General features: G+C 39.8%; 1 protein-coding gene across 1 annotated transcript in view; it reads right to left on the reverse strand.

Annotated features, from left to right (window-relative positions):
• The window catches only part of COL4A1 (collagen type IV alpha 1 chain), a 75,007-nt gene extending 62,881 nt beyond the window's left edge, over positions 1-12,126 (reverse strand). The window contains exon 1 of the mRNA XM_019471226.1: positions 12,081-12,126. The gene's annotated coding sequence lies outside the window, so the exon portion shown is untranslated. The remainder of the gene's footprint in view (positions 1-12,080) is intronic.
• Between the last annotated feature and the right edge of the window lie 736 nt (positions 12,127-12,862).

Consider the following 12,862-nt stretch of genomic DNA (forward strand, 5'->3'; position numbering starts at 1 on the left):
TCAGCAAAGTCTGGATTCTTGCACTGCCAGGAAGCATCTGAGAAAGCTCACTCACGTGGAAACGCGAGTCCAGCATTTTTGGCATGATTAACAGAAGGAGCAGCCATGACAGTTTTACGTCACCTGCACAGCTCCAGTCAGGCTGGTTGTGGGCTGGATGAGTCCCCTGCACAACTTCAAGCATTCCCAGGGCTGCTCTACATTATACGCAGACACGTATGTCAACAAAGAGCTACCCCAACAGTTGCTGGGGAACAGCACTCTCTAGTCATGCCCTCTCTGCCACGGTGCTAGTTCTGCCATCTCCTTCTCCCTTTGCTCCCTCCCTGGTGACTTTCACCTGTGGGACTCCTTCGGTCCCGCAGTTAAACCAGCTCTCAGGCTGCACTCCGACGTGGGAACACTGACAAGTGCCCACTTACGGTGCAAAAGCCAGTGCCATACAGGTTCATATACATAGGGGCAGAAGCTGCACTCTGATCACCAAATGATGGCATCTCACTGAGCTCTGGTTTTTCACTGCCTGAAAGGATTACTCTTCCTACTATGAAAGTATCCTTTCCTGAGCCTCGTGAATTTACAACACTGGGGAACCCGTGCAGCTTGATACAAAATGAACCCAAACCTCCAACAGTGAATCTATCAGTATAAACATTTAATGAGAGAGCTGTTCAGGTTTACAGTTCAGGGACTAAGCCTGTGCCTCTGCCTCCTAAATACGAAAGAATGCTTAGACTGAAAGCATATTTCAGTGTCGCCTCATGGCTGCACAGAGCATTCCTCAGGAAGCTGCTAAATGCTTCCCAGGAGTATAAAAATAGAAATAACGATCTTTGATTATGCTTTTCTCTACATATCAGTATGTATGTGTTTAGTTGGTGTGCAAGTAAGTGGGTGGATATACAGTGTGTCTGAATTTGTTTTAGAAGCTGAATAAGAAGTAAAATAAGCTGAGTGAAGTAAAATTAAAATTCAGAAGTCACTCACGGCTACAGACTCAGCCTCCATTTAATTAGTGTCAAGCAACCGGTTGCCTATCAGCCTTGTACAATTTCAGCTAAACCAGCTATAAGCAATGGCCCCTCCCTACATAATTTACCAAGCCTTCTTCATGTAATTCCTCTTCTTGCTCACCCCATAGTTATTCCTCATTTTCCAACTGCGGTAGTCAGGTTTTTTCAACAGAGGTGCCCAAATTTCACTTTTTAGTGAAATTTTTCTTGAGCCATGTACACTTTTAACTTAAGCTCTGAATGTTTCCTTACATTTGTGTGTCTTTGGCTGATGTACTTTTTGTGTGATATTTGACTCCAGTGTAGATAAATGTTACAGATCCAGAAGTAGCTAGTATGCTGAGGAGGAACATATTTGTACTTACAGCAAAATATTATTTTGCTTGCTTTCCCTCAATTAAAAAAAAAAAAAGAAAAAAGAAGAAAAAGTCACTGAAGTTTAGTGAGGTACATGCACCTCTCATTCATTCACAAAAGACAGCATGCATGACCCCTAGTTCAAGCATTTTATGAGCCAGGAGTAGTCTACCTCAAAGCATGATTGAGGGCATGGTATATAAAGGACAGGAATACAAAGACAAGACTAACAGATAGCAGAAGCCAATAGACAGCAAGTGAACTTTATTTTCTAACTGTGGAAGTCTGTCTGCACGAAGTTTGGCAGTTTAACACCAAGGTATGTGTTTCATTGTCTTTATGTTTAAACTTTTCTTGATTTTTGAAAAGAAGACCCACAGAGCTCATGCATGTTTCAGGAGGAAGTCACACAAACCTTTTAGCAAAGGTACGCATGGTTTTTTCCAAACTTTTTTTTTCTTTTTAAATCAGACGTGGGTCAAGGAGCCTCCTTCCATCAGTTAGAGCCACGCTGGGGAATAGAAGAACCTCAAAGAACCACGAGGGAAGAGGACGTTTGAAGGACAAATGCGTTTGCAGTGTAAAAAGAAGGAAATTCTATCACCTGGAGACAGGTTGCATCAAAAGGGTACTACATTTCCCACCCCTTCTAATCATCTGTTGAATTCATTAGGTCTGAGTAACTCTTCCTTTGTTTTATTGCACATTGTGTTAAATCACTTCCAGTGTTGAAGGTCCAAGAATATAAGGGGTAAAAATGCTCCACGCCCTTCCTTCTTCATTAGTGAAAATTATTTAGCATTTGTTTGTACTTGGCATTGTTTAAAGGCTCACATTTAAAGATGAAACAGCAGAAAAAAAAAGGTCCTGAACTTTTCAGGGTTTTTTAATTTATTTTTGTTCAGATCCGAGACCTGGAATGAAATGTGACGTTACATGCAAGTTTTATTCCCTTGCCAAAGGTTTGTCGTGGACATATTTACAGAAAATAATCTCTTCCATAAATAGTAAAAACATGGGCAGCTGGTCCTAGACAGTACAGACTGCAATAAGTACTACTCATAATGAGGTAGCTCATATCTTAGAGAGTACATGACAGACTACTATTCTAGACAGTGCTATTCTAGCTGCTTTTTGGGGCTAGGTTTGAAATGGCATTTCAAAAGTTTTAAACATTTTGAAAGTTGCATAGGAGCAAAATATCTTTCCACAAAAGCTAGAGGAAATATTCTAGCTTCTGACTTTTTATCATGAAAATACCAGAAGGCAGATAACCTTGTGCCTCAAAAGTGTAAATCAGTGTTTCTTCAATTTAATCTCTAGAGTCTCTTGACTTAACCAGAAGCATTGGAGAACAGACACTGCAACATAATTTTTTTCTAGTACCTTCAGGGTTGTTCAGCCTAAACCAATTAAGTTGTTGAACATGTGATAATCATTAGTAATGCTGAAAACCAAATATTTCCCTTATTTTGACACTGTGGAGGATATCGGCATCATTACTTGTCAGTGAATGCCAACCAGAAGTTGGTATACGGCTTAGCAGGTGTCTAAACAGACACTGCAACATAATTTTTTTCTAGTACCTTCAGGGTTGTTCAGCCTAAACCAATTAAGTTGTTGAACATGTGATAATCATTAGTAATGCTGAAAACCAAATATTTCCCTTATTTTGACACTGTGGAGGATATCGGCATCATTACTTGTCAGTGAATGCCAACCAGAAGTTGGTATACGGCTTAGCAGGTGTCTTTAAGGTTTTCTTTTTGACAAAAAAAAAAAAAAAAAAAAAGGCGGCAAGGATGTGTACACGGGCCTGTCAGAACACACGAAATCCGCGATGTATGACTGCCACCCAGAGGAGCCCGCGGGGAAGCGACACAGCCACGGGATGCGGGATGGCGAGTCTGGGGACAGCTCTTCCCCTCCGGCGCCACTCGCACCGGCAACGCCGATCTCCCCTGCCCTTCCTGAAAGCTGATTGTGCCCAATGACGGGTAGGGTGCAAAGACAGTTTTGCTGCCAAAAGTTTGTACTTTGCCTACACCTGGAGAGTTTCACTTTTCCAAGCACTATCCTTTTCCTTTTTGTCTGAGGTAAACATCGTCCCTCAGCTCCCATGCCTTGGCATTGATATAAATTAATTACATTTAATACCTAGAACTTCCTAAAGAGAACCCGTTGGAGGAGTTTTACGAGGCTGCGTGTGTCCTTGCTGGATTTCCAGCTTCCATCTCCACATTTTCAGACAGAAATGAAGTTTGAGTTGAAGATTTGTAATTGCATCCTTAACTCAGATCTCACTAAAGGTGCCGCAGAGAGCTGGCAGCAACACTGGCTTCTCTGTTCACTGCTCCACTCTACGAGCCTTTGGTATTCTTCCCTTTTTTCCACCTAACTCCTGACGCTGGAGTCAGAGGGCACTTTAGATTGCCCCTCTGTGCTAGAGTCCCTCCCCTCCATTACCACTACTTAAACCCATCCGTTTTGCAGTTCTGCAGCATCTTTCAGTCTTTGCTTGGCAGTCGAGCAAACTGTTCTAACAAAACTAAGGGTCACCAACCACCCCCCAAAGCTTTTAGTATTCTGCTAACTAGCCATTAAATACTTTTGTTGCATCCGTTCACAGTCAGTAACAGCGTCGAATGAGAAAAGAGTGAGAGGACATCCGATTTGATGCCAGTGTCTGTGTTCACTCACTCACTCTACTCAGTTACTTACTTCAACTGTGCACACTGATCTTAGACACAAGCCTTGGTGAGAATTATTTTTGTTGGCATATCAAAACACTTAAAAATTCCAGCTGAAGTTCAGTGGAAGCTGTCACATGCTTGCTTTAAGAGCTACAAAATTTATGGGTAGGTTTTGCCATTCTAGTTACTCTTAAATATTCTAAGAGACAGAAACACGATTTTCCAGACAGGAGTCTAAGCTGCTTTTCCCTTGGCTTTACCTTAATTTTGCTTTTCTTCTGTTGTTAAAGATGATATAGGAGAAGATTTTACCTGTTACTGAAAGCTAATAATTATTTTCATCATTTAGGTTAACTTTCTTTACTATGTTGTCTATAACTCAATTTACTTAGAATCATAGAATCATAGAATCATTAAGGTTGGAAAGGACCTCTAAGATCATCGAGTCCAACTGTCAACCCAACACCACCATGCCCACTAAACCATGTTCCTAAGCACCTCATCTACACGTCTTTTAAATACTTCCAGGGATGGTGACTCAACCACTTCCCTGGGCAGCCTGTTCCAATGTTTAACCACTTTCAGTAACGAAATTTTTCCTCATGTCCTTTACTTATTGTCCTGTAAAACTTTCTCAGGTGTTAATACTTACCTGAAAGGAAATGTAGATCCTTTCTAGCATCTCTTAAAAACGCTTTCTCAGCTGTTCATGCTCCTTCTGTGATATTAAACTTCTTTCTTGGCTAAACTAAAGAGGTTCTCCAGATGGTTAGGAACTTGCTTGCATGATAAAGTACTCCACTATCACTTTTTTAGCAGCTACTTCAGGTTTCCTCTTTGAAAATCCCACTTTCACGCTGCCTCTTACTGTTCTGTCTCCTTCTAGGCATCTATGGTTACAAGTTTTGCTATTGCTTCTGCTGGAAGTGTTTTTGAGAATTTTGTATTAAATTTGGCTTTTAACCCTTTCTTAATGAAATCCAAACTTTAAGACAATTCAGATCTGCTTTTCTGAAAGCCAACATCATATGGCCGGATGTTTTCAATGACTAATGTAAGTAAGTTACGACCTCCCACTGAAAACATAGGTCTACAATCTGAAATAGGAGGTAGCTGAGCAAAGAGAATCAAACAACTACCTACCACTAGTATGAGGTAAAAAAAACCCAAAACCAAAAAACAAACCCCCAAACCACTTTTTGCTCTTGGCTAGAAAGACTAGAAAGTGACTGAAGGAGATTACCACATTACTGTAAAAAAAACCAAAACCAAAAACAAACCCCCAAACCACTTTTTGCTCTTGGCTAGAAAGACTAGAAAGTGACTGAAGGAGATTACCACATTACTGTGGTTCCCTAGTAATAATGATATATGCCCAGACTGCTTCTTGTGAATACTGCTACAGCGAAAATGTAGGCAGAGACTGATTATTAAGTGCATCAAGTATTAAATTCTCGTGTGGGAACTGACATATCACAGAACCGTCAATTATAATGGCTGGCTTGGTCTGAGATCCCCAGCAAACACAATATAAATTGAATGGCAGAATGATTTAAAGAAGCCTGAGGGGTAAGCTACGAAATGTAGCTACTGCCGTTCCCCAGACATATGCTGTCCCAGACCCGTAATCTACACCCACAAAGCCCTGTCTGCGTCATAGAGTATTAGTGTTATGGGCAGCAAGATGAACATACAAAAAGCAAAAGCAGACTGCAGGTGCTGTCACGCATATGACCAGGTACTAAAAAACTGCACGTCAGGACGTAAGTTTTATAATCACTATGTAGTCAGTAGATACTGGAAGCGTGACTCTGTTTGCATGGACAAAATTTTAAATTTGGGAAGATTCCAAACTACACACGGATATTGCAGAAGCACTGGGCAGCTCCGCTTCCCGAGCATGCAGATTTCAGAGAGGTGGAGATCTTACAGGTCTTTTCTCATCTTACTTTGATCTCACATTTGGGAAACTTTAGTGACTTCATTGGAGGCTTACATACTTCAGATCAAAATAAGACCCTGTAATCCTTTGACAAACCACAATGAAGACATACGCTAACAGCAGTTGTACAAATGTAAAATCAAACTCTGTGAGGCTAGAGAGCATGTTTTATTCCGTGAAGAAATGCCTGAGATTATTATACCAACACCTTTACAAGCAAGATAGGCATCTGGCAACAGCTGCTTAAAAGGTCGTATCGTGCCAGCTGAAATACTACTGTGTGTAAACCTTTAGAAGTCAGCTCTGAAAACTAAATATGAGCGTACCCCATCACACAGTATTTCTGGGATATCTGCTTTTTTAGCACTCTTTCCATACAGATAAATTCATCAGTGTAATCCACTAGTTTCTGTTAATCAAAGATATGTACCGTACCAAGTGCAAAAATACATCTTAGTATAGAAAATGTTGCCAGAGACATTCGGTTTCATTTGGGCAAACGGGACAAATGGTTCCAATGACTATTTCAAATGAAGAAAATCTGATGGCTCCAGATGCCACTTAGCAGTTTGGTCTGCCAGTTGGGAAACTGTAGAAAACTTTCAATATTTAGCATATCCCACTCAATATTATTCAGTCTTTTGACATATCGTTCAAGAATAGCAGCATTGCTGGTGTGCTCTCTTTACGAAACATAGATGTTCTTTTTCCCTGATTTGAATTAAAAGGATTATTTTACTCTGAGTGACATAAAGAAAGGGTAAATCAATAAAAATACACTACTGTCACTGCAGAATTGACACAAACATTGTGACAACGGCCTGATTTTCAAAACTATTTATAAACCACAAGTCTCCTTGAAGAACATCAGATCTGCAGCTGATCAATAGCTTTGCTTATTTTATTATGGTCTTCTGATTTCCCTCTTTCACAAATGATTAGACGAGTTCATATTATCTATTAGCCCTTTCCAGACTGCAAACACAGTCTTGCCTCCCACATTGCCCATCACCCCTCTTGTCAACTTTATGTCCCTCTCTGGGATGTATAATTTAGCTGTGCTTTCCTTGGTGTCCTCAGTTCACAGTCTTTCCAACTCAGACATGAACAGATGCTGTATACAAGGTAAGTTCCTACAGCAGCCACTTAAATAGAAACACTGAGCAAAACTATGGAAGAATTGATTAAAACCAAATAGTAAATATTGACATGAAATAGTGCCAATGGAAAGTGTAAAAATGAACATTCTTGATTAAAAAAATATTGATGTTGCTAATACAGGTTGAACATGAAAAGCACAGATCTAGTGATTACTGATTTGCTCCACTAGAGGAACTGATTTGTTGCCCTCTGCTATATTGTAAAGGAAACTCAGAAGTGCTTAACAGCAATCTTCCCACTGACTGCTGGAGTTTCTCTGCAACAAGGGGTTTTATATTGTTTTAACTCACCGATATCACAAATATTTTTGCTCTATCTTTTGATACCTACAATGACAGGAAAACCCTTGAAGGCCCTCCCAATCTGGTAAACCTTAAAAAAAAACCCAAAAAAACCCAAATATAGAGGGACACAGTCAACTGGAACAGTCAACTCTTCATTTCCCAGAGAAAATGGAGAAGCACAATCACCTGCAGACAGCAAAACCATATGTGACTTTTAAGACTGTATGAGTGCGCAGAAAAGAAAAGGCTGGTCACTGCTCCTGTTGATGGGGGACCACAGAGATGTCCCAGTGACTTTCAGCCTAAGCCAGTAACAGAGCTACCTGGCTTTCAGACCCAAAATGTCTCAAGCAAAGCCAGTTTGTGTACTTCTGCAGTACGGTCAATCCACACGGGGACGATGCACCCATCAAGGGAAAAGGAGAAGTAGTTTTTATGTAGGTATAATAATACGGATACAGTCTCAGAATTAGGCAAACAAAAATATGCCAATATAAAATTATTTGCTCAAGTTTTCTTACATCTCAAGCAAAAAACCCCTCAAAAGCAGCAGTTACGTAAGAGTTAATTCTGTTCTTATTTTCTATTTTCTTTCAGAAATTCCTAGCAGATTTTTTTTAAAAGTGCAATACTTCACGTGCAATGACAAAATCACATTTGATATTCCTGTGACCTTAACTTTTAACAGGTAATGCTGAGGCAGGGTAATCGTCATAAGGTATTTATACTAAAGAATGAGAATGAAACTGTTAAGTGTTAGAAGATTGATCATTCTGTATTAGCTACATCAAAGTTCTGCTGTTAACTCCATTTCTACATGTTTCTGATATGGAGTGAAATGAGTGTAAATGGTCATGAATGAGAGAATGAACATTCTTGGAAAAAGTCAGTGTATGGAGAATTTTACTCGGCTCTATACAGTCTTTGTTCTAAATGGCAATTAAATGCTTAACATGCTTTTTCTACACATATTAATGGCTTGAGCTTCTTATCTCCACAGCTGCTTGAAATTGTTCTCAAAATCTAGGTAGGCATAAAAGAGAAAACATAGCTTGTCTGCTTCTGAGTAACCCAATAAAATGTAGGCAAGCATTCAAAACTCTAATCAGTTTAAACAGATCTCACACTTCAGCGAGGTTAGAAAGAACAGTCAGTTATTATGCAGAAAACCAAATGAAAAGTGTAAGAGGAAACAAATGAAGATGTTTTAGGCTAATCTATCTAACAGAAAACAGTAAGGTATTATTTATTACCATATTATTTTTGCAATATTCTGTTTTTCTAAAATTTCTGCACCTTTTGTTTGGCAAATACTTGATACTTGACATTATATAGCTTGAAATAACAGCCTGATGTTCAGTGTAATAATAAAGGCTTTATAGGATAAGAGACATCTGTTGCAATTACACTCACTTTCTGAAATTTTCTGAAAGGGATGAAAACCCTTAGACTTTGTCAATTATATGCCCTTGATAAAGTATGAGTCATCTTAAAGGAGTTTGGCATACAGATGCAATTTTCATGGAAACAGCGTAATGAGAGAACATATTGAATGTATTCTAAATATGGCCATCCAAACGGTCATATTGATGAAAAGATTCTCAAACGAGAGAGGAAAATATGGCAATATTATTTACTCTTCCATGTCTGAAATGCTATTGGGTAATATTTCTTGGGCATTCCACAGCTTTTAAGTCAAATACTATTTTCAGCACTTTTTCTGGTGAGATCATTAATATGATTATTTGGCCAAATGCATTTTAATTAAACTCCACCCCCAAATCGTTGGGTCTGGAACTTCTTCCCACACTACGGTAGGAAATATATCTCCAGATGTTAATAATTAAGGCATTAAAGGGTAAATCCAGCACCCACTTCCGCAGCTGCCGAAGCTCCCACGCCAGTAAACTGGTGTGGTTACATTGCTGAAGAGTGTGGGTGGATTGGAAAAGGCCCTTCAGCGTTTGTGCACTTCTGCACAACATGGAAGCCAGATCAAAAGGGTTTCCAGTGTAGGCAACATGTTGGCTGTGGATGGTGCAGGGCAGAATGGATATGTACTTCCCACACAAGTGGCTACGTGAGAAGTGGAAAGCAGATGTTCTCTAATAATTCTCTACGGTCTCCTGGGGTACCACAAGACCTGGGCATGGCAGCCCCCTTCTGGCCTGGATCCTGACTAGGATCAGTCTTCCTCATCAGTCCTTCTCTGAATAAGCAACATTCACGTAGATCTCTGAGGTAACAGGTACCACTACTGATGTGTGCATTAATGGGAACCATGTTTAGCAAAGACATGTTTCAAATCCAAATGCATTGGTTGGAAAGACCATTTCTAGACATATTACAGAGGCAAGCAGGAAGGATGCTTCCCTTGCTTTCCCTCACCAACTTCTGTCTTCAGGCCTGGGACTGGGTAGCAGGCTGTCCTTATTCTAGACAGGCATTAAATGTAAAGAATTGGGATGACAAGCTGCACTAGGCTAAAACAAGGGCGGCGGGCAGATGTTTTTAAATAAAACTCAGTTTTCTGTTCAAAATCCTAAGTACAAATTTGAAAGCCTCGAAGTGTTAATGTAATGAGCAAGCATTGATATATATTGATCTGAATCAAGTTGCTTCTAAAGCCATTCCAAAATACCTTCAAATGCCTTTCTTGAATATTGTTTTCTAGGTATACCTATTCATTCACCTGTCTAGATGTCTCTAACGGCAATAATTAAATTTCCTACATAGTCTAAAAGTATGTAAATATTTCATTACACACATGTTAAAAGTCAGAGAAGTTTGTGACGGAACCCATTAGAAAGAGTGCGGAGTACACTGACTTGCTGGACAAGTTTGCATGAGATCTGGAATTTACTATGAGTTCTGTTGCTATGGACTGATATTTTTCTCTCTTCTACATTTTTAAATAACCTACATTAATTTGAGGTAGCTTTGGCTTCCAGCATATCAGACAAGCACCTATTTCTTTCAAAGAGAACTTTTTGAGACTCTGGACTATGCAAATGAAAAATGTCAGCATGAGCTCTAGCAAAGAGAGTCATGATTGCAGCCAGAAATAAATGAAGCGTAAGCTTTAATACAACTTATTTCTCCAAACTATCATTTTTTAAAATGATCTAGTTACAAGATGTTGGCATACTCTATGAACTGAAAACTAATGGCTTTCAACAAGAGAGTTATAACGTCATATCTCTCTCGTTCTACAATGATTCATCTGTACTTGTTACTGAAAAGTAAGATCAAGGTATCAAGGAATAAATTCAGAGTTCCGAAACTTTCCCAAATCTTTGCTTTATTTCTTTTTAATATATAGCTGACTTTTATTAAACAGATATTAATGGGTCATTAAAAAAAGGAGACTCCATCTAAAAGATGTTTCGAACCTCGACACTTTTCGTCTGTCTCACAAATTAATCTATGTTTTGTTACAAAGAAAATGATCTTTGCTTGGGTCTCCAGTTAAGTCATTTACATTCCTTGTTCTGGAAATCACCAAAGAAAAGCCACCAACAGACATTCTTACAAACCTCATCTGTAAATAAGTAGCTATCGCATATGAGACAATATAGAACACCAGCTGTATATTTATTTTAAAAAAACAAAACAAACCCCCAAAACAAAAAAACCAAACAAAACTCCCACCTCTTCTAAGCACTCATTTGGGTGACCTAAACAACTTACCTTGAAACCTGGTCCCACTGCAATCACAGGATGATAAAACCTTTGGCTTACAGTCATTTATAATGGTAGATATACAGTACATGTGCATGCAGAACAGACCACACTGTAGATTAAAATCTCTACAGCAAAATTGGAAGAGATAAGGAGAGTGACTAAATGTCTACAATATTTACAAAAGCAGGTAATTTACAGGGGGAATGCATGGAATGCTTAAGTACACTGTATTTTTTCTTCACTCTTACTGCTTTAAGAGACGCCTTAAAAGTGCCTTTTCTGTTTCATACACAGAAGTTTGGATAGCTGAATGGGAACTTTAAAACTCATTTGCAAGGTTCTGTCAAAAAGTTTTAAATATATTTTTTTCTTGACCTGAAACACTTTGCTGTATTTAAGTTGATTATTAACCTCCTTCTTCCTATTGCAGGTCATTGCCTCCCAGGGCTAACCCTGGTCAGGATACATTGCTTGTGATGCATCACAGCCTTCCTGGAGAGCAATCTGCACGGCATGCTGAGGGGAGCATTTCTGAACTGACCTGCTCGCATCGCTTCCAGAGGTGGTCACGATGTCAAGCCAGGACCTCTGCTACCCACTGCAAAGACTGGAGGTGAGGTGTAGGAAAGGTGAGAGTGCCGGGTTAGCATCCCGCTCGATGGGGAAAAGAGGGAGGGCACGGCCAAGCACCAGGCTAGGGGCTTCACCCCGCAGTCAGGGCATTCGGCTGTTTCCCACCCCTGGCCCTCCTGCCCTCTGCTGCTGCAGACACTGAGCTGGCTGCTTTTCGGAAACCCTGCTGAAGGGCACGTGGCCTGGCCTTGACAATGCCCCATGGTGGTGCAAGTGTTCACTGAAACCAACGGCTCACCTGCCTCCCAGGAGATTATACACTATGTGGTTCAAATAAGCAAGATAATGAAGCAGAGAGAGCTGACTTACTCACCTTTTGCCCTTTTACTCCACTGCAGTCACATTTTCCACAACCGGAACAACCCTGAAAATAAAAGAGAAATTGAGAATTAATTGTCTGAACTGGGTGACAGGCAGAATATACTGAAACGAGACCGGGATGTCAGCAGTACCATCCAGACTGCAAGGCTGGTCAGCATGAGGAATGTTCGCTTAAGCCCAACGCAATACTTTGTTATCTTTATATAGATGTATACTTCTGGTCTCAGTCACAGTTCAATAAAAGATGCCTTTGTAAAAGAAGAAAAAAACCTGCTACAGTTTTTAACCATAGAAAACTGTTATATTACTTCTAAATCATTGTCTTTTGGGCCACCATTTAAAAAATAACTCATTTTTATAGAATATACGCATACTCTGCATCTAGCAATATGAATGTGTCTATTCAAAACAAGTGGATTCTCCTCTAGGATTCTATATTCATACATTCAAAACCCAATAGAATATTTAAAACAAAATCAATCCAGTCGTAGAAGCATCTCTAATATCAGTTGGTTAATAAATGGCTTACATTCTGCATAAATACTTAATCTCTATAAATATGTGCCATTGCTTTGAGGAGAAAGGGATGGTGAAACTGCAGTTTATGATTTATCTTTGTGGTGGGCTGACCCTGGCTGGGCACCAGGTGCCCACCAAAGCCGCTCTATCACTCCTCTCCTCAGCTGGACAGGGGAGAGAAAATATATCAAAAGGCTCGTGGGTCGAGATAAGGACAGGGAGAGATCATTCACTAATTACCGTCACGGGCAAAAC

Source organism: Aptenodytes forsteri, unplaced genomic scaffold (assembly GCF_000699145.1).
Source record: "Aptenodytes forsteri isolate BGI_AS27 unplaced genomic scaffold, ASM69914v1 Scaffold96, whole genome shotgun sequence".
NCBI classification, from domain to species: Eukaryota; Metazoa; Chordata; class Aves; order Sphenisciformes; family Spheniscidae; genus Aptenodytes; species Aptenodytes forsteri.